Raw genomic sequence first — 21,590 nt, 5'->3', positions numbered from 1 at the left:
TGGTAGTTCTGACACTAGTGTCAGTAATTTTTTATTTTTGTTATTTTATTTATTTTAATTTTTTTTTTTACCAATTTATTGTAAACTGGAATAGCTCTTTACAGAGCTTCCCATTCATCCATAAACTGAAGCATAGTAAACACAGTTTACTATGCTTCAGCTATGGAACAAAAAAACAGTGGCTAATGGTACCTATCACTGACTCTATTCATCAGACTTTCACCTACTCTCCTCTCCTTTAGGTGCACCCTGAAAATCCACCTCTTCAGAGAAGCCTACCCTGCCCTCAACTAATTGCCGATCTTGTCAGGAATCCCGGCCGCATATGGGTATGCGCATGCGCAGAACACCGATGCGCGTTAGCTGGCAAGCACTGGGGCTTGGGCGATCGCGGACACGCATCTTGCACCGATGAGAGCACAGGGCGCACTATTTAAGCCAGCCCTGTGCTCCTCCAAACTGCCGTATGGTCTTGTTTCCTGTGTTCCTGATTGCTCCTGTATCCTTGTTTGATTTGCTCCCGACCCAGCCTGTTCCTGATCCTGTTGTCCTCTCCTGCCCTAACCTTCTGCTCGTCCTGACTATTCTCTGCCTGATCCTGATTGCCTGACCTCCTGTTGCTGAACCTGGCCCGTGACCTGTTTATTCTTTTGCCTACCGCTCTGTACTATTTGCTCCGCTGTTACCAACCCAGCCTGTCCGACTATGGTATACTTCTTCACGTTTGGCTCTCACCTGTTATCCGCCATTGGCGGCTACCTCTACCACAGCTGGCTGTACTTGGGGGTCGCAACCTGGTCTCAGGCTGCTTCAAGTCCATCCCCACCATCAGGGACTCTGGTAAATCATCATACTGAGGCTTAGACTCCGCGCCCTGAGGAATTCCGGTCTGTGGGTCGCTAGAGGCTATCGCCAGTTGGCTCCTGACAGATCTCCTCCACTCCTCCTACCACTCCATCCCCCACAGCTATTCCTCCTGTACCACTATTCCCTCCCTCCTAGTGTCAGGGATCCCCTCGATCCCTGCCGCGATGGTCCCGGCGCAGGCGCACTGCTCCGCCCTGTACACGGGCACTAGGTCCGGGCCGGCCGCGGCGTTCGAGTTCGCGCATGCGCAGTAGAAGCCGCGGCCGCCCGCTGGGCACCAATGGCAGCGCAGGGCGGGATATTTAAAGGTCCCTGAGCTGTCATTTCGTTGCCTTCTGGTCTTACCTGCTTCCTGTGATTCTGTACCTGTGCCTTGTAAGTTTATTGACCCGGATTGTTCTTGACCTGCTGATTTCTCCTGCCCAGACCCTTGCTTGCCTGACCTCTCTCCCTGGATGCCCCTCATTAGATCTGACCTCCTGTTGCTGACCTGGCGTGTGACCCGACGATTCTCTGCCTGCTCCCTTGTACCTTACCGTCCTCTACGTTACCAACTCGGCCTGTCTGACTTCGCACTTGCTCAGCCATCCATCCATCCCATCGGGGTCACCCGACCTCCTCACATCTGGCTCTCCCTGGTTGGAGCCCCTGGCGAACACCCCTACCACTGACAGGTGTGCTCAGTAGTGGCGACCTGGTCTCGGGGTACTACAAGTCCATCCCCACCATCAGGGGCCCTGGTGAACAAGTACCCTGGGGCTTAGACTCCGCGCTCTGGGCACGCCTGACCAGTGGAGTGCTAGTGGTGCCGCTCGGCGGTCCCTCACACCTAGATTGTAAGCTCCAAGGAGCAGGGCCCTCGAACCCCTTGTGTATCGCATTGTATTGTTATTGTACTGTCTCCTGTACTGTCTCCCATTGTAATGTACAGCGCTGAGCAAACTGTTGGCGCTATATAAATACTATATAATAATAATAAGACAAGGAAAGGGCCAGTAAATTACACATATACCAGCCCCTTACCCACTCTCCATCCTGACAGTATCCCTCACTGCAGCCAGTGGGAGGTGGCGCACACAGAGGGCAGAAGGACAGGGATAAGGAGGCAGCGGGGGTGGCATGCAGAGCAACCGCTGTCTTCCATTTTCCTCCTGCAGCCCCTGAATGCCTGTGGCAGGGAGAGGAGAAGTGGGCATTCAGCTTGGAGGGAAATAGAGGGGATTGATTCCTCTGCATGCCATCTCCTATCTAGGTGTACAGGGGGTCCTCATGTACCCTCTGGAATATGGGGCCGTGTCACAATAATGACCCCTGTACATACGCCCCTGCATTGAAGGTCACTTTTAAGGCACTTCCTGGTATGGATTGAGAGCCGTTTCCCTGTGCTTCTCTGTTGCCATCCTGTCACATATAGTAGTTGTGCCGATACACAATGCGCAAGCAGAGTCAACTTATGAAACAATGCTTTATAACACTAAATGTCATCCATTTAGGGTTTTGATCTAATTGCCAAAAGTGTTCAGTTACAGTAGCCTCAAAGCTGACCCTATAAGGTTCCTGTATGTGACAAGATGGCCCAGAACATTTTATGTACACACAGGGAGTCCCTCAAATTCAGGCATAACTGTGACTTGCAACTTTGACACATTCAACACTGTCCCTCCATCCAATAGGTGTCTGTCCTGTAGAGGTTTCCACGTTGGTAGTTGGAGAGTGAAGGGCAAGGTGGGCATGGCAAAGGTCTAAGTATCACGTACCTGGTGATGGAGGCCAATGGAGAGAGGAATTCCCTTGCTGCTAAGTTCCGGACTCCCCTGAGAATGGGACAGCGGGAGTCAGGCCCAAAGTTACACAGGTCGCCTGTAGGAGTGTTGGTTGGTGGTCCACTGAGAAGCACAGCTGGTGCACGTAGATAGGTCTGCAGACAGGAGGCGCCTGTGCGTGGTATGCAAGCCCTTCTGGGATTTAGATGTTTACTTGGTAGTCAGTTCAAGCCAAGGTCAGGAACCAGGTGGGAATCAGAGCAGACATAGTCAGATGGGATAGCCGAGGTCATACACAGAGGAGCGAGAGAGAGAGAGTATTCATAAGCCAAGCCGAGGTCAGATCAGGGGTAAAGCAGAGTAGACAGGTGCAGGAGCAAGCCAAGTCGGTATCAGGAAATCACAGGTCACAACCATAGGAAGCAGGAACAAGGCGTGGGGAGCTAGAGATCATCCAGCAACTTGAGGAAGTGATGAGCCTCCTTATAAAGGCCGTCTGGCACCAAACTGAGGCTGATGCGTGCTTCTGCGGCCATACAGGGTAATGGCAGAAATGCCAGATCTTCCAGAACTTCTGCCGTGGACAGGACCCTGACACCAAGACAGAGCAAAGTCAAGGTTTGCAGCATGCATGCATCCCCTTCCTTTCCCTTTTGCAGTGACCAGGGCTTGCAGTGACACCCGGGATTCAGAGCATGTTGGTGTAACGTGACCCTGGAAAAAAAAATTCAGTTTTAGCTTGGATAGGGAAGGAAAGGGTAATAAATCTTGTTCCTGTTATGGAAAATCTTCCTCACTTCTAGTTCCTGTGATGGTGACCCCGAAAACAGAAAGTCAGGAGAAACCTATGTTTAGTGTGCTTGGTTTGGAAAAAAGGTCAACTTGCTTGAAACATGAATGAAAAAAGTATCATGTACAGAACTCAACTGTGTTGCTCCACAATATCCAAAACTGATTGATTTAATCAATTTTTGTACCTCCTTACTCTATGGCATTACATGTCATCATTTTTATTTAGTCCAAATGGTAAGTGGATATAATATATATAATGAGTTTCTACAATCACAGATACTGTATGTAAGCTATCGCTTTCCAAAATTTTAATGGAAAATATCGACATTAGTTTTTCAAGGGTATTAGCTATCTAAAGAGCATTGGAAATAATGAATCTTAAATTAGTTTCAGACATTTGAAGGTAATGCCATTTTAAAAATCAAGATATCCTCTTTTCCAAATGGATACTTTAGTAAAGCCTAGTTTTGTTAAAGGATAATCAGAAATTCCAAAAGCTCTAGTACAGCGGTTCAATTGGACAGGACACTTCCTGGAGCTGATAACAGAAACGGATGTTAAAGATTCCTTTAAAATGCTCCCCTGGCTTCCAAACATATGCTTTTGTTAACCTGCATCCTCATCATTCAAACTAATCATCCTTTCCATTATCCTTCTCAGAACAATGTGCTTTCAGTTAATATTGGTTTTCACTTAAGTTTACACTGATCATGTTACTGTTTATTTTTTCGTGGTTTTTATTGGTTTGCAGGGTACAAGGCCATTGTGTGTACCCCAATGGACAAGACAAAACTGGGTTGGCTGCTTAATACTACAAGGTTCTGTGATGCAAAATGCAGTTGACGTATGTGGAAATTGGCCATTAGTCAATGAAAAGTGTACAGGACATTAAAGGGAATCTGAACTCAAAAAGTAAAAAATGCTATCATAGATAAACTTCTATCAAGGCAAACACTTTATTAAGTACCTTGAATGATTTATATTTTGTGTGGAATTCCTCCTGAAAAATAGCAGTATGCTTCTTGGTGTGTGAATGTGCCTAGGAATTCCTGTGGTTTGAGACTCTGCAATGTGAGATCATCTAAGGCACTGCTACCTTTGACTGTTAGTCTGAGGAGATTTAGAGTGAAATTTGGTGATGTCACCTTTGTGATGCTCACTTTGTTCCTTGCTGCAGAGAAAACTTTACCTAAGGAACAGTAGTGCACACATATCCCTGCTTTTTCTTTATCCAATCTGTGAATCTATATTTCCTCCATGTCTTCTTCTTGAATATTCCTTCATCAGTCATGAGGGGGGTAGTTCATGAAGTAGCTTAACTCTACTTCTGATGAGATGATTGCCTCTGTGCAGAAATACCGTGCATATCAAGGCATGGTGAGTTAATAATAGGAAAAGATCAGATGCTGTGAGCCTATAGGAAATCCTGATGGCTAGTCCTTAGCCACCTACTTGCCTTGGACTTGGACACAGCTTCTCACAGTTTAGGTCCTCTTTAAGGAGCTTAAAAGGGTATATTTCCTTTGTCAGTAGAGCTTGGTGGCGGTCTTCCCCGGATTCTTATGTCTTGGATACTAGGAACAAAATCTACTAACCATAATTCCAGTCTCTATTCTTGTCCACCGGGGAGTATTTGATGTTACCAACTTTATGTGATCTAACTCTTCGTGTTGCATTCCAGCAGCACACCTCATAATGGTAACATCAGGTTTGCAGACCCAGGAGCACAGACATCTCATCAACAGAGCTCCTAAGAGATATAGGAAACTGTCCAATGATTTGGTTCTCCTTGCTTAAAGGATAAGTTCACCTTTGGGAACATGTTATTTGTGCCACCCATTTTTAGGGTGGAACATGTAATGTGTTACCGCTCCTGCAGGCACCCCTTAATCCCCTTGCTAATTGTGACAGCTGGCCGGAGATCTTCTTTCTACACCCACTGCCACAGTTTGAAAAGAATGCAGCCGTGTGGGGCTCTGACACATGGCTACATTATTCATTCACAGAGTTCTGTGAATGAATGGATCACAAGTACCGACAGCCTTGCCATCAGGGAGGCATGTGATTGGCCCAAAATTTATTCTGCACCAGGACAACAACCTAAACATCATTAAGAACCATCTTCAGAGTAAAGAAGAACAAGGAGTCCTGGAAGCGATGGAAGTTTGATTCCCACATAGCCCTGATCTCAGCATCATGGAGTCTGTTTGGGATCGCATGAAGAGACAGAAGGATTTGAGGCAGCCTACATCCACAGATGATCTGTAATTAGTTCTCCAAGATGATTGGAACAACCTACCTGCCGAGTTCCTTCAAAAACTGTGTAAGCACTGTGTGTACCTAAAAGAGTTGATGCTGGTTTGAAGGCACAGGGTAGTCCCACCAAATATTGATTTGATTTGGATATCTCTTCTGCTTATTTACTATTAACACTTCTATGTCTGAAAGCTTTTTTAATTCACAGCATTTTTTCACACGTGCCTACAACGTATGCACAGTACTGTATATCCAGTGTTTTACAAGAAAATAAACCTCTTTTATGCAGCCTTGCACCTTTAACCGCATCCCGCCCGCCATATAAGGTAATGGCGGGTGCAAGGCGGTTCTCTCATTCTGGGAGGACGTCATGTGACGTCCTACCACTCTAACCGCGTGTGCGCGTCTCCGGGAGCGTGCAGCACGGTGATCTGTGGTGCGCTGTGTCCCTTGGACACAGTGGATCACTGATCAACGGAAAGAGCCGAAGATGTTGGCTCGGTCATGTGATCAGCTGTGTCCAATCACAGCTGATCGCATGTAAATAGGAAAATGCCGATTATCGGTATTTCTTTCCTCTCGAGCTGTCACGCTGACAGCTCGAGAGGAGAGCCAGTAATCGGCATTCCTCAGAGGGGACATGTACACTGATCATTAGGGCACTGATGATCAGTGTGCCCTGATTATCAGTGTAGCCCCAGCAGTGCCACCTGTCAGTGTCCATCAATTCCAGCTGTCAGTGCTCATCAGTGCCACCTGCCAGTGCCCATCAGTGCCACATATCAGTGCCTACCAGTGCACATCAATGCCACATATCAGTGCCCATCTGAGCTGCCTTTAAGTGCCACCTATCAGTGCCAGTCAGCGCCACCTATCAATGCCAGTCAGCGCCACCTATCAGTGCCACCTATCAGTGCGCATCAGTGCCGCCTATCAGTGTGCATCGGTGCAGCCTATCAGTGCCCGTCAGTGCTGCCTATCAGTGCCACCTAACAGTGCCAGTCAGTGCCACCTAACAGTGACATCTATCAGTGCCATATATGAGTGCTGCCTTTCAGTGCCCATCAGTGATGCCTGTCAATGCCCATCAGTGCCCATCAGTGCCACCTATCAGTGCCCATTAGCAGCCTCATTAGCGCAAATCAGTGAAGGAGAAAAATCACTTATTTACAAAATTTAAAACAAAAACTAAGAAAAAAAACTTTTTTTTTTCAAAATTTCAGTTGTTTTTGGTTTGTTTAGCAAAAAATAAAAAACCCAGAGGTAAATAAATACCACCAAAGGAAAGCCCTGTCTAAAAAAAATGATAAAAATGTCATATGGGTACAGAGTTGCATGACCGCGCAATTGTCATTCAAAGTGCGACAGCAGGAAGGGGATATAATTGCCCTGTAGGCTAGTGGTTAAAAAAACTATCGCATGAAGATAATCAAAATAACTACAGTGACTTTATTTTATGTTTGATATTTAAATGCATTGGATTTATATTGGGTTTCAGGATGGCATTATGCTACCATTTTAAAAGAGCATTCAAAACTAATATTTCTATTTGGTGTGGCTGACTCTTTTGGGGGGTATGTCAGTGATGGGACACCTCCATGAAAACTCTTCATTTGTCCTAGCTGCCATGGCCATTATAAAGCCATTGTTGGTGTCAGACTCCTCTAATTGATTTTCCATAACGAATATTAAACCAGAAACCTGGGAAAGCAGCTGAACGGCATCTTTATTATGGTCTTGTAGGAGTGGTGGAGATACTATGGGAAACATCATCAAAAGACTCTCGGAGAGATATTTGAAACTGGAGAGGGTAGAGGGTTATTCAAGCTACTGACACGCCATTTTTGATTAAACACATCTGTGGGTTAATCTGTCATTTAGTACCCCGGCCAAGCTTCTGGATATGCAGACCCCATGTACTGTAGATATGGTGCAACTGTGTTTCAAATTCTACCTTAAAAAAATCTTAGCATGTTACAAATGTTCAGGAAGTCCAGGGGATTAGGGATGAACAAATTGATTCACCGTAACAGAGATTTAGTCCAGATTTGGCACATACATAGGTGCTTAGATATCTGATATTAGCGCTTAGTTTACCAGGTAAACTGATTTATTCAACCATCTCTTCCAAGAACTGAACTCACAGAGAGGTCCCCTGGACCTTTACGTAGGTTAATTTGGCAATCCCGCATTTCAAGTGTACAATATGTAAACAAATAAAGTACACAGGACTATTTTATTCCTTCCTGGATACCTTTGCTCCAGGGGGGGAACGCAACTTCAAAAACGCTCCTAAAGCCACATTTTGTATGCGCCTTTATGCGTGTTCTTGTGCATTTATACATGTTTGGCCGTTTGGTGTTAATGCATTCTATTGACCAGAATATAAATCTATTCTGGGCATTAAAACACAAATGAGAGAATGAACATTTATAAACATGGCCTTAGGTGCTTCAAACTTCTCTCTTCTGAATTGCAAGTGATGGTTTATTTTTTTCCTACCTCTAAATGCTCCTGCCTTTAAATGCCTATAAACACCTGTGGCCCCTTTCACACCATTTTTCCATTTTTCATCCGTCCATTGATGGATGAAAAATGGACATCAATGCATCTTTATGGGAAGCGGATGTCAGTGGATGATCATCCACTGACATCCACTTCTGTTAACATCCGTTTTTTGAAAGAAATCCCTATTTGTGTTCCGTAAAAATAATGGAACGGATGAAAAACTGATGTAAATGGACAAACGGTTCATTTTTGCATTGGTAGTGGATGTAAAAACTGATGAAAAATCGATGTAAATACTGATGTGAAAACTAATGAAAAACTGATGTAATGTAATGAACAACTGATCTCAGGGGCGGACTGACCATTTGGAAACTCGGCACTGCCCGAGGGCCCGGGGTCAGTAAGGGGCCCCATGAGATGCCCCTGGTACCTTTTTCATAGGCTTTTTTGAGTTTGGGCAAGGATACAGGGGCCCCATGATCCCCTATTGCCCAGGGCCCCATGAGTTGTCAGTCTGCCCCTGACTGATCCATTTTTTTCTTTGAAAAAACATAACTGAACTTATTAAAAAAATGGAACTCCCATGTGAAATGACCTTTAGTGTGCATGGACACTTATGCTGGCCATGCACTATACAATTTTCTTTAGAAAATTGCTTTAGATTTACCAAAAAACATGACTGTCCTAGATTGTAAGCTTGAAAGAGTAGGGCCCTCGATCCCCTCATGTTTTTCATTGTATTGGTATTGTTCTGTCACATGTTCTGTCCCCCTTTGTAATGTACAGCGCTGAGCGAACCATTGGCGCTTTATAAATACTGTATAATAATAATAATAATATGAGGTCAAACCTAAACAACACTTTCAATTGTATCCAATTAGGGGGGCCCTTGCACTAGTCACAGTTGAAGGTGAATCTAAAGAAAATTGGGCAGAAATTGCACAGAAAATTGTATAGTGTATGGCCAGCCTAAGGCTAACATAAAGGAGCATCTAGAGTCAGAAAACAAAAAACATAAAAATCATCAAACACCTGTAAAGGCGACGTTTTTGACGCCCTGTGTGCATGAGGCTTCACTTATTTATTCACTTATTATTATCACTTAGTATTCACTTAAATATTCACGTATTCACTGTGTGCAATGGACTTCACTTATTTGCTCCCTTTTGGTCTGCTGAATAAACAATTGAAAGCATTTTGTTTTATCTGTTCAGTAAGTGCCAAAACAAAACTTTGATCCTGCCTAAAATTTTGTGAGTGCTCAACTCTTATTCTCAGTTATCTCTGAGGACTACAGAACACCTCTTTCCATGTTATAGAGACAAGAACTGGGGACAAACAACTCTCACTAATTATACTGTATCTATGGAAGATCAGCATTATCACCCTGGAACAGGAAGCGTGTTACTGGCAGGATCACCAAGTGAAAATTAAGGCTAAAAAAAAAGGAAAAAAAACTAATGCAGCCACAACATCTAGGACTGGTAAGCTGCAATATATTGCATTTTTGTTCTTGGGTTCAGATAAACACTGGGGCTAGGTTCACACCTATGCGGGCTGCATTTGAGCTGTTTCTGCATTGCATTTTGCGTTGCGTTTTATGTTTTTGCACCTGCGTTTTTTTACGTGTTTTTGATGCATTTTGCACTTTTATTTATTTTTTTTTTCTTGTTACTAGGTAGATTTAAACCACAGCAAAAACGCAATACATGCTTTTCTGCAGCTTTTCCATTGAAGTCTATAGAACCAAAAACGCAACTTTTTGCGTTCAAAAAAGTCCCTGACACTTCCAAAAAACGCACCGGGTGAAAACGCTCAGATGTGAATATGTGCTATAGGAAATAATGTTTAATGGACTACTGAGTTTCTGCAAAACGCTGCAGAAAACGCTTAGACCTCATGCACACTGAACATTGTGATAATGCTGGTAACATTAGCTGTGTAAAGTCATGTTAAAAACGTGAGTTTTTCAGCTTTCTTTAGCGTTTTTGCATTAGTGTTTTGCGGCATTTTGGCGTGTTTGCGTTTTTTAGCTTTTCTAGTGTTTTTTTTTTTAACCAAAAAAATATTTTTTTAATGCTCAAAAAAAGTCCAAAAACGCTGGTTTGTGTCATTTTAGACAGAAACAATTGAGTACTGATGTGATACTTTTTTTATTTGCACTAAAACATACAATTTTGAGGACAAGCTTTGTCGTTTTAGAGTATTTTTCAGCGTTAGAGCTTTTTTACAGCTAAAAAACTCCTCTACAAACCCACTAGTCCTGGGTTTTTTTTTTCTGCCAAAAAATGTCCCAGCGAAAAAAATGTTGATTCCAGTCTATGTGTGCATGGACACATAGGATAAAATGCTGGGGATTTTACTGGCTGTAGAAAAAAAAATCAAAAGCCAAAAACAGCCGCTGTAAAAACATCCAGTGTGCAAGAGGACTCAGGTGTGAACCTAGGATAAATTGGCAAAACAGGTTACCAATGACCTATTCAATTAATTTGTATTCCTATCTATTTGTTAACTGATGAAGTATGGTCACCTTTACAGAAAAAAAAATTCACACTAAAAACAATTTGAAACAGCTTTATTTATTAGAGAAAAAAAAACACAGTTCAAAAGAGGTTGCTTTTATTATTAAAAAATGCAAGTCAATTCCTAATAATTTCAGCAAAATAGCTCTTCTCAAATACCATTTATATAAATATAAATCAACGGCAAGCTAAATCTGTATGCAAAATGTTGTTTTTACATGCAACTGGACTGTAAAATCACATTTTATCCTCTGCCATAAAGTACATACTTTCACAACAATAAATGGAAAACAGACTCATTTCAAATACTTTAAGGAAAATTTCCATTTTTTTTTTGTTTGCCAAGATACTAAAAAAGCAGCCTTCTTGAATTGCCATGTTTTGATTTCCAGCTCTGTTTTTCTTTTAAGTTCACTTTGTTAATAAACTCATATTTATTAGCAGCCTCTGTTCCTTTCAGTGAGAATACCACAGCCATAAAAAGGGTTTCATTTTTCTCATACCAGTAGAGTGGTCTGTCATACTGAAGTCTGCTATTGCAACATGAATTATTTAAAGGATAATTTCACTTTGACTTACAAATCATTGTTGCATCCTTCTCAGGCAAGAAATTCTAAAATCTCCAGTTCAGCAGCCCAATTTACACAGTACTCACCTTTAGTAATCTGTACCTCTAAGTAGAGATTTGTGGCTTCAATAAGATGGGGAAATGAGAGAAGAGACTCCGGGGAACTTGATTTTGCCTGAAAATTACCAATATCACCATCTGAAAAATTTGACTAAGGTAGAAATTTTCAATTTTGCTCATTGAGCTTAAAGGTTGAAACAGGGCCAGGACAAGGGGTGGGCAGGAGGGGCGTCTGTCCTGGGTGCAGTTGGGGATTTGGAGGGCTGTGCTAGAAGGGGTGATTTGGAGGGGGATTTGTACTAGGAGAGTTGATTTGTGTTAGGAAGAGGGATTTGGGAAGGAGGATTTGTGCTAGTGACGATGATTGGGGGGATTTGTGCTAGGAGGGGAAATTGAGGGAAGGATTAGTGCTAGGAGAGGGGATTTAGGGGGTTTTGTGCTGGAAGAGGGGGATTTGAAGTGGAGAGAGGATTTATGCTCAGAGGAGAAATTTGAGGGGTAGAGGATTTGTGCTAGTGACGATGATTAAGGGGATTTGTGCTAGGAGGGGAAATTGAGGGAAGGATTAGTGCTAGGAGAGGGGATTTAGGGGGTTTTGTGCTGGAAGAGGGCGATTTGAAGTGGAGAGAGGATTTATGCTCAGAGGGGAAATTTGAGGGGTAGAGGATTTGTGCTAGTGACGATAATTGGGGGGATTTGTGCTAGGAGGGGAAATTGAGGGAAGGATTAGTGCTAGGAGAAGGGATTTAGGGGGTTTTGTGCTGGAAGAGGGCGATTTGAAGTGCAGAGAGGATTTATGCTCAGAGGAGAAATTTGAGGGATAGAGGATTTGTGCTAGAAGTGAAGATTTGGGAAGGGAGCAGATATGAGCTGGGTTTGTACCCCGGAAGAGGGTACATTTTTTGTTTAGGGAGAGTTTTGACTTGTAAGGGGAATGTTTTCCTAGGGGGTAAGTGTGAAGATTAGTGCTTTTTTGGGGGGGATTGGGATTTTTGTTGACGCACAATGCTCATACATTTGGGGGGGGGGGGTTAGGGCACTGTTTGCCTTCTTTGCCCTGGGCGCTAGATGGCCATGTCCCCCACTCTGGGTTGAAAGCTGCTTGGTAAAATATCTACTCTTTTATTTGTTTTGGGGAGTTCTTTAATTTTGAGCATGTAACTGTTTTTGCACCATTGCTTTAAATTTGTATTTTCGTGATGCATACTAGCACATTATGCCTTTGCCTTTCAGGGCGAACCTTCTTTTTCTACTACTACTTGCCCTCCAGAGGATTTACCCCCTTCCTGACCAGGCCATTTTTTGCGATACGGCACTGCGTTACTTTAACTGACAATTGCGCGGTCATGCAATGCTGTACCCAAGTTAAATTTATGTCCTTTTTTTCCCACAAATAGAGTTTTCTTTTGGTGGTATATGCTTGCCTCTGTGTTTTTTATTTTTTGCGCTAAACAAAAAAGGACCGACAATTTTGACTTTTTGCTATAAAACATATCCAGTAAAAAAAATAAAAAAAATCAAATTTCATCATAAATTTAGGCCAAAATGTATTCTGCAACTTCTTTGCTGAAAAAAATCCCAACACGTGTAAATTAATTGGTTTACGTGAAAGTTATAGCGTCTACAAATGGTGGTATATATACTGGAATTTTTGTTTTTTAAAATATACTAGATGAGCAGCTTATAGCGGGACTGCGGCAGGCTTTCTGACACTGGGAGGGGGAACTGACTAACTGCCACTGACATCCCCAGTGACACTAATACAATGATAATTGCTAATAAAAAGCACTGACACTGTACTAATGGCACTGGGCAGGAAGGGGTTAACATCTGGGGCGATCAAAGGGTTAACTGTGTGCTGTGTGTGTTTTACTGTGTCAGCATGCTGCTTTGTATGACCTCTTCCCTGTCAGTGTTCCTTGGCGATCGAGGGGACCCTCTGCCGGGACCCTGTGATCGACAGCTGTAGCCACCAATGGTGGCATGGGCAGGGCGGTGCATGCCTCCTACCCGGAAAATTCAAAATTATGTGTATATATATGTGATTTTGCACAGCCCTGCTGCCCTGTAGCAGTAGTTCTGACATAGAGCAGTAAGGAAGTGGTTAACTGAACAAGCTGAAGTTAGAATCTGATGGGCTACCACACCCAGCTGCACCAGATTTTGCACTCTCCAGCTTCAGTAAATCAACCCCTTTGCTTAATATCTGAAGACTAGGTGGGGGGTCAAAACAATAATTTTATGCACAGGCTGAGAAATGCCTGGGAGTGAGGTTTTTGTCCATTACCTCACACGAGAAGATATCCCACCATGAATTGTAAACTAAAGAAGTTACAGAGGTTAAGTGTTTCTTCTTAGTTATTCTACATTGGAATCTGATAGATGGATACATGCCCATAATTGAGTATTTTCTCAAGATACAGACACAGCAGAAGTTCCCACCAGCCTATGCTCCCAATAGGAAGATTTGTGTCTTCACTAAGATGGGGAAATTAACAAATAGATTTTGGGGAACTTGATTTTGCGTGAAAGATGAAGATTTACCAAAACGGGTGCACAGATAATCAGATGCAGCTGTAAATGGTAGCCAATCAACTTCTAACTTCAGCTTATTCAATTAATCTATGAAAATAAAACCTGGAAGCTGATTGGTTTCTCTGCAGAGCTGCACCAGATTTTGCACCATGCAGTTTTAGTAAATAACCTCCAGTATTAACAATTTTGGCATCTGCAAAATTTTATAAAAATTTGTAGAAACTTTCAGTTTTGGTCACTGAGCTTATATGTAAAAAGCTACTTGGTAAAAGATCTCTTATTTGTTTTGAGTTTTTTTTTGTGCATTAATGGAAGTTTAGTTTATTAAATGTAAGTTCTTTGCATATTTGTTTTTTTTTCCTCTTTATTTTTGTGCATTTAACTGTTTGTCTTTTTACTTATTTTTTCTGTGAAAAAAAATATAATTATAATACGATATACCCAATATAATTATGATAAAATCATGCTAACACTGGGCCATCTTTTTGGACAAGAACAAGTTGCTGAAATGCACTTACACAACCTTCAGGAGCTATTTAACTTCTTGCCGAACCGCGCATAGCCGAATGACGGCTTCACCGCGGCCGGCCAGTTCTGAGTGGACGTCATATGACGTCCTCCCAGAACGCGCTCTCCTGCGCGCCCCAGGGGGCGCGCACCCGGCGATCTCCGTGATCGCTGTGTCCTACGGACACAGCTGATCACGTGATATGGTGAAAGGCCGATCCCACCGGCCTTTTACCACGTGATCAGCGGTGTCCAATGACACGCTGATCACAGGGAAATGCAAGTGCCGGTTCTCGGCTGCACTTTCCTCACGCTGTCAGATCGTGAGGAAAGTACTGCCGAGAACCGGCAGTTGTCAGAGCGGGGATCGGCACCGATCATCAGGGCACTGATGATCAGTGCCCTGATGATCGGTGCCCAGCAGTGACACCCGCAAGTTCCGCCCAGCAGTGCGCCCACTAGCCCCGCCCACCCGTTCCCAGCAGTGCCCCCACCTGTGCCCAGCAGTGCCCCCACCTGTGCCCAGCAGTGCCCCCACCTGTGCCACTCTGCAGTGCCACCTACCTGTGCCCAGAAGTGCCACCTACATGTGCCCAGCAGTGCCACCCACCTGTGCCCACCCACCTGTGCCCACCAGTGCCACCCACCTGTGCCCACCCACCAGTGCTGCCCACCAGTGCCACCCACCAGTGCAGCCCAGCAGTGCTGCCAGTCAGTGCCCAGGGGTTGTGCCAGTCAGTGCCGCCAGTCAGTGCCCAGAAGTGATGCCAGTCAGTGCCGTCTATCAGTACCCATCATCAGTGTCACCTATCAGTGCCGCCTATCAGTGCTGCATATCAGTGCCGCCTATCCGTGACCCCTAATTAGTGCTGTCTATCAGTGCCGCCTATCCGTGCCACCTCATTAGTACTGCCTATCAGTGCCCTTTAGTGCTGCCTATCAGTGCCCATCAGTGCCGCCTATCAGTGCCCATCAGTGCTGCCTCATCAACGCAAATCAGTGAAGGAGAAAAAATACCTGTTTGAAAAATTTTATAAAAGAAACAAATAAACTTTTTTTTTTTTTCAAATTTTTTGCACTTTTTTTAATTTATAGCGCAAAAAGTAAAGCGCCCAGTGGCGATTAAATACCACCAAAAGAAAGCTCTATTTGTGAGAAAAAAATGATCAAAATTTCATATGGGTACAATGTTGCATGACCGCGCAATTGTCAATCAAAGTGCGGCAGCGCTGAAAGCTGAAAATTGGCCTGGTAAGGAAGGGGGTATAAGTGCCTGGTAGGCAAGTGGTTAAAGAGTAACTCTTGTAACTTTTGTTGAGAAATAAACATTCCCCTCTGGCTGATCAATATACAGGGCAGGGATGCAGAGATTTTGACAAACTTTTTTTGCATTTTTCCACACTGAAAAAAAAAACAGTCACTGCAAGGACACACAGAAAAATAGTTTTCTATGTGCCCTGTTTGCACTGCAATGCAGCTGGGGGCTACGGTGCAGTGAACTGCAATGACACCCCGGTCACATCAAACCCGACTTTGAAATCGTGCAACTTCACTGTAAGTCGCATGATTTCAAAGTCGGATGACATGCTGATTTCAGGTGCGATTTGCAAGACATCTGACACAGATGTCTATGCAAATCGCACCAAAAGTAGTGCAGGCACTACTTTAGAAATTGGTTCGGTTCTGACTTGGTCGGAGCTGCACCGTTATGACCGTTCTAATTGCGGCTTGGCACAATAGGGTGTGACTTGGCATGCGATTGGCAAGTCACATGGCATGCAAGTCGCATGCCAATTCGCATCCAGTGTGACCGGGGACTAAAAATCAGACATTCTGCATTTTGTCACAGGGCACAGGAAGGCACCACATGTTATTGTACAGCAGCACAATGCACCATGCTGCTCCACAGTGACATGAATGAAGTGTCACTTTTGTGCACGTCAAATAAAGTTTGTACAAAAAAAGAAATAAAAAGTAGCTGTGTGTTGCGGTAAAACGTGCATCACGCTGCCTTCTACTGCCAGCTCACTTTAGCCAGAACGGAGCACTGCCCACGTGCTAAGCTGCTGCAGTTTGGTGTATGGGCACTGTAAACTGGCCCTAACACAGCATGTAGCTGGCCAGCTAAGACCAGTCCTAGGTTGTTAATATGGTTCACATATATGTGTATACCAAACCTGCCAATAACCTCAGTACAGTGTATATGTGCATATGTTATAGCCAAAAGCAGAATCATTGCTGTAATTTATGTCTTTGATTGTTATATGACATTTATATATTCATTGTGTTAGCAGAAGCAGAAAAGGAAAATATGCCTTTAAGAGTTAGTTAAAGATGAGCCAATCACAGACAGCCTCACACTGTACAGAGCCTTAACCAATCCCAGCCAGTTTCACATTTATGCCTGTGTAAAACTCCCTGCTAGGATTTTCTAGAGACACATGCTCACCAGACAGAAGAGGAAACAGACAGTTCCAATCAGAGAAGCTTTATGGAAGCAGAGAAGGCCAAATAGGTATTTAATGCACTTGTGTGTTCCTCTGTTGTTTAGTAATGCAGGTAGATCTGTATGTAAAAACTGTTGTATGTGTGTTTACTTGTAGTTCCACCGAATTTACGAACTTATGAATCAAGTCACTGTAGAGTAATCTAACGAATTTATAAATCCAAGTGAATTTATCAATCTATCGAAATATACAGAACGAATTTATCAAATCTATTGAACCTATCGAGATAAGCTATCGAATCAACCCAATGTAATACGAATTAAACCATTGTAATATGAAAGAAATAAGCCATTGTAAGCAGTTATATGAAGAAGATTGAAGTTATTAAAGAAGTTAACTAAAGTATTCGGTGTGCTCTTTAAACCTACTGCATCCATAGAGCGGCATTGGAGGAATTACAGAGTAAAGTCAGTCTAATCAACAAAGAAACAGCAATTACATAATTTTTCTAATGCCACAGCGCACTAGGCACCAAAGGGTGCTGCGCCTGCCACACAGCAAGGTTTGCTTTTCTGAGTCCCCCTATTAGCTGTTTTAGCTGTTGATTCTGCTGTGATTTTTCACACAAGCGGTCAGGGAGCTAGTAAAAACAGGGGACTGATCCACAGTGGATCCCTTTTCAGAGGGCGTTAAGCATTGCTACCCATATGAAAGAGCCCTAACAGGGCAAGCTGTCAAGCAAAAGTAGCAGTTTGAGACAAAGCATTTGAGACAGGGGTGATTACAATGATCATCTTTTATTAATTTATGTAAAACCTTTATCCAAAAAAGAAAAAAAAACGAATATGTAAAGCAAAACTAAACCCATCAATTTAATGTTGTGCTGTCACATTTGCTTGTGAGCTCAACCAAACTGTCAAACATCACATAACTGATCGCATCTGCAGCACCATGGCAGTTGCACATCAAACACAGTGCTGTTTTCTAAGGATGTCTCCATTGCTCCTCCATAGATAGAGGAAACACCAAGGGGTAGTATCACTAGACAAAAATAAAATAAAAACACTAAAAACATAAAACTAAAGCAGCTACAACATCTAAGGATTGGTAAACTGCAATATGTAAACTCAATATGTAAACTGCAATTTCTATTTTTTTGGGTTTAGATATGTTTTAAGTACTTTAAACCACTTGCCTACAGGGTACTTATACCCCCTTCCTGCCCAGGCCAATTTTCAGCTTTCAGCACTGTCCCATTTTGAATGATAATTGCGCAGTCATGCAACGCAGTGACCTCCTCCTCCTAGCCGCGGGGGACATCTCCCCGAATCCTGGCCCTCCACCTCCCTCACCCGCTCAACACCCTCCCACCTCCACGTCCTACTGCAACCCCCACAACTTAGTATCTGTCCCCCTGCTCCCTAAAATCTCCCCCCCATTTTCATGTGCACTCCTGAACGCCCGTTCGGTGTGCAACAAGCTTACCGCCATCCACGACCTCTTTGTTTCCCACTCCCTCAACCTCCTAGCGATCACAGAAACCTGGATCCAGCCCACTGATTATACCTCCCCTGCTGCACTCTCCTATGGAGGTCTCACCTGGACCCACTCACCCAGGCCTAACGGTCGTAAAGGTGGTGGGGTTGGTCTGCTCCTGTCACCGCAGAGCACCTTCCGAGTCCTCTCAAACCCCCCCTCCCTATCCTTCTCCTCCTTCGAGGCCCACTGCCTCCGACTATTCTCCCCAACCCCCCTGAAGATTGCTGTGATATACCGGCCTCCTGGATCCATACCCCGCTTCCTGGATGACTTCTCCTCCTGGCTACCCTTCTTCCTCTCCTCTGAGCTACCCACCATAATTCTTGGGGATTTCAACATCCCTGTCAACCTCGACAACCCGGACACAGCCCGTCTCCTCCACCTAACCTCCTCCTTTGCACTTGCACAGTGCATACAATCCACCACCCACTCCGACGGAAATATCCTGGACCTTGTCTTCTCCAACCGCTGCGCTCCCCACAACCTCACTAACACCCCCTTCCCTCTCTCTGACCACAACCTGATCACCTTCTCTATCTCCTCGTCCTCCAACGCCTACCCCTCCAAATGTCACACTACTACCAGCCGGAACCTCCGCAACCTTAACCCTGCCTCCCTCCACTCTGCAGCTGATCAACTCCACGACCGTATCCTCCCCCTGTCCTGCCCCGACTTGGCTTTGACCGCCTACAACAATGCGCTCTCAACAGCCCTTGACTCACTAGCGCCTTTAACCACACGCAACATCAGACCCCGACCGCTCCAGCCCTGGCAGACTGATCACACCAAAACCCTCAAACAACAAAGTCGTGCCCTGGAGCGACTATGGCGCAAAACCAAATCCCAACAAGCCTTCACCCGCTATAAATCTGCCTTCCGCACCTACACCTCCTCCCTCCATGCTGCCAAACAGGCCTACTTCTTGACCCTCATCAAGGCCCTCTCCTCCAATCCTCGCCGACTCTTCTCTGCCTTCAACTCTCTACTCTCTCCACCCCCACCTCCACCCAGCACCTCACTCACTGCCCTTGAGATTGCCAATCACTTCAAAAACAAAATTGACACAATTCGCAAGGACATTGCCGCAACTCACACACCCTCTCAACCTGTCCCCTCTCACACAGCTACCCCCTTATCCCCCCTCCCCCTCGACATAACCCGCAGGGACTTCATCGCTGCTCAAACTCTCTCCAACCCCCTTCACCCTCACTCAGCTACCCCCTCATCACCCCTCTCCCATGGCCCCACCACTGCTCTGACCTCCTCTTCCACCCCACCCTACATCCCTCATACTGAAGCTCCCCCAACACTCCACACCTTTGACCTTACTACCATCGAGGAAGTCTCCAAGATCCTCTCTGATGCCCGCCTCACCACCTGCCCCCTCGACCCTATCCCCTCACAACTCCTACGACCTTCCTCCTCCTCCATCCTACGCTCCCTCACCCACATCTTCAATCTCTCCCTCTCCTCAGGCACTTTCCCCTCCCCTCTGAAACATGCACACATCACCCCCATACTTAAAAAGCCCTCCCTGGACCCCAATGACCCGAACAACCTCAGACCCATCTCCCTGCTCCCATTTACATCTAAACTCCTCGAGCGCCTAGTCTACACCCGCCTATGCTCTCACCTCAATGACAACAACCTCCTCGATCCCCTACAGTCCGGCTTCCGTCCCCTACACTCCACCGAAACTGCCTTACTCAAACTTTCCAACGACCTGCTAACCGCCAAAGCTAATGGCCATTATTCAGTGCTCCTACTCCTTGACCTCTCTGCGGCCTTCGACACAGTCGACCACCCCCTCCTCCTCAAAAAACTACACTCCCTCGGCCTCAGAGATTCTGCTCTCTCCTGGCTCTCATCCTACCTGTCACAACACTCCTTCAGCGTTACCTATAATGCTACCACCTCCCCCTCACTCCCCCTCTCTGTTGGGGTCCCTCAAGGCTCTGTCCTCGGACCCCTTCTCTTCTCCATCTATACCTCCTCCCTTGGCCAACTCATACACTCTCACGGCTTCAACTACCACCTCTATGCCGACAACACACAAATCTATCTCTCAACCCCCCACCTCACCCCCTTGGTCTCAGCCCGAATCACACACCTACTGAGCGACATATCAGACTGGATGTCGCTCCACTTCCTTAAATTGAACCTCTCCAAAACCGAGTTTCTTGTCTTCCCCCCAGCCCGGACACCACCCCCCATTGATTTCTCCGTCACATCCAACAACGCTACCATCAAACCCGCCCTGCAGGCCAGAGTACTGGGTGTCATTCTGGACTCCAACCTATCCTTCCAGCCCCAAGTCCAATCTTTAACAAACTCGTGCAGACTCCACCTCCGCAACATCGCCAAAATCCGCACGTTCCTAACCCCAGAAACCACTAAACAGCTCATCCACTCCCTCATCATATCACGACTCGACTACTGCAACTCCCTCCTCACTGGCCTGCCTCGCCGCTGGCTATCCTCGCTTCAGTCGATCCTGAATACGGCTGCCAGACTCATTCACCTTTCCAACCGCTCTGTCTCCGCCACCCCCCTCTGCCAATCCCTCCACTGGCTTCCGATTGCGCAACGGATCAAATTCAAAATCCTAACGCTGACGTACAAAGCTGTCCACCATACTGCCCCGTACTACATCTCTGACCTAATATCCAAATACCGCCCAGCACGCACACTCCGCTCCTCACAAGACCTCCTTCTCTCTAGTTCCCTGGTCTCCTCCTCCCATGCCCGCCTCCAGGACTTCTCCAGGGTGTCACCCATCCTCTGGAACTCCCTGCCTCAACCCATCAGATTATCACCTACTCTCCTCTCCTTTAGGCGCACCCTGAAAACCCATCTCTTCAGGGAAGCCTACCCAACCCCCTGCTAACTTGCCGACCTCCTCCACTCTTCCTACCACTCCATCCCCCACAGCTATCTCCTCCTGTGCCACCATCCCCTCCCTCCTAGATTGTAAGCTCGAAAGAGCAGGGCCCTCAATCCCCTCATGTATCGCATTGTATTGGTATTGTTCTGTCACATGTTCTGTCTCCCTTTGTAATGTACAGCGCTGAGCGACCTATTGGCGCTTTATAAATACTGTATAATAATAATAATAATAATAATAACGCAGTACCCATATGAAATTTTTATAATTTTTTTTCACACAAATAGAGATTTCTTTTGGTGGTATTTAATCACCACTGAGTTTTTAATTTTTTACTAAATA

The sequence above is a fragment of the Staurois parvus genome, unplaced genomic scaffold (genome assembly GCF_062004578.1).
Source record: "Staurois parvus isolate SC_StPar_1 unplaced genomic scaffold, SC_StPar_1.0 ptg000347l, whole genome shotgun sequence".
Classification (NCBI taxonomy): Eukaryota; Metazoa; Chordata; class Amphibia; order Anura; family Ranidae; genus Staurois; species Staurois parvus.
Note: the sequence above shows the minus strand (reverse complement) of the source record.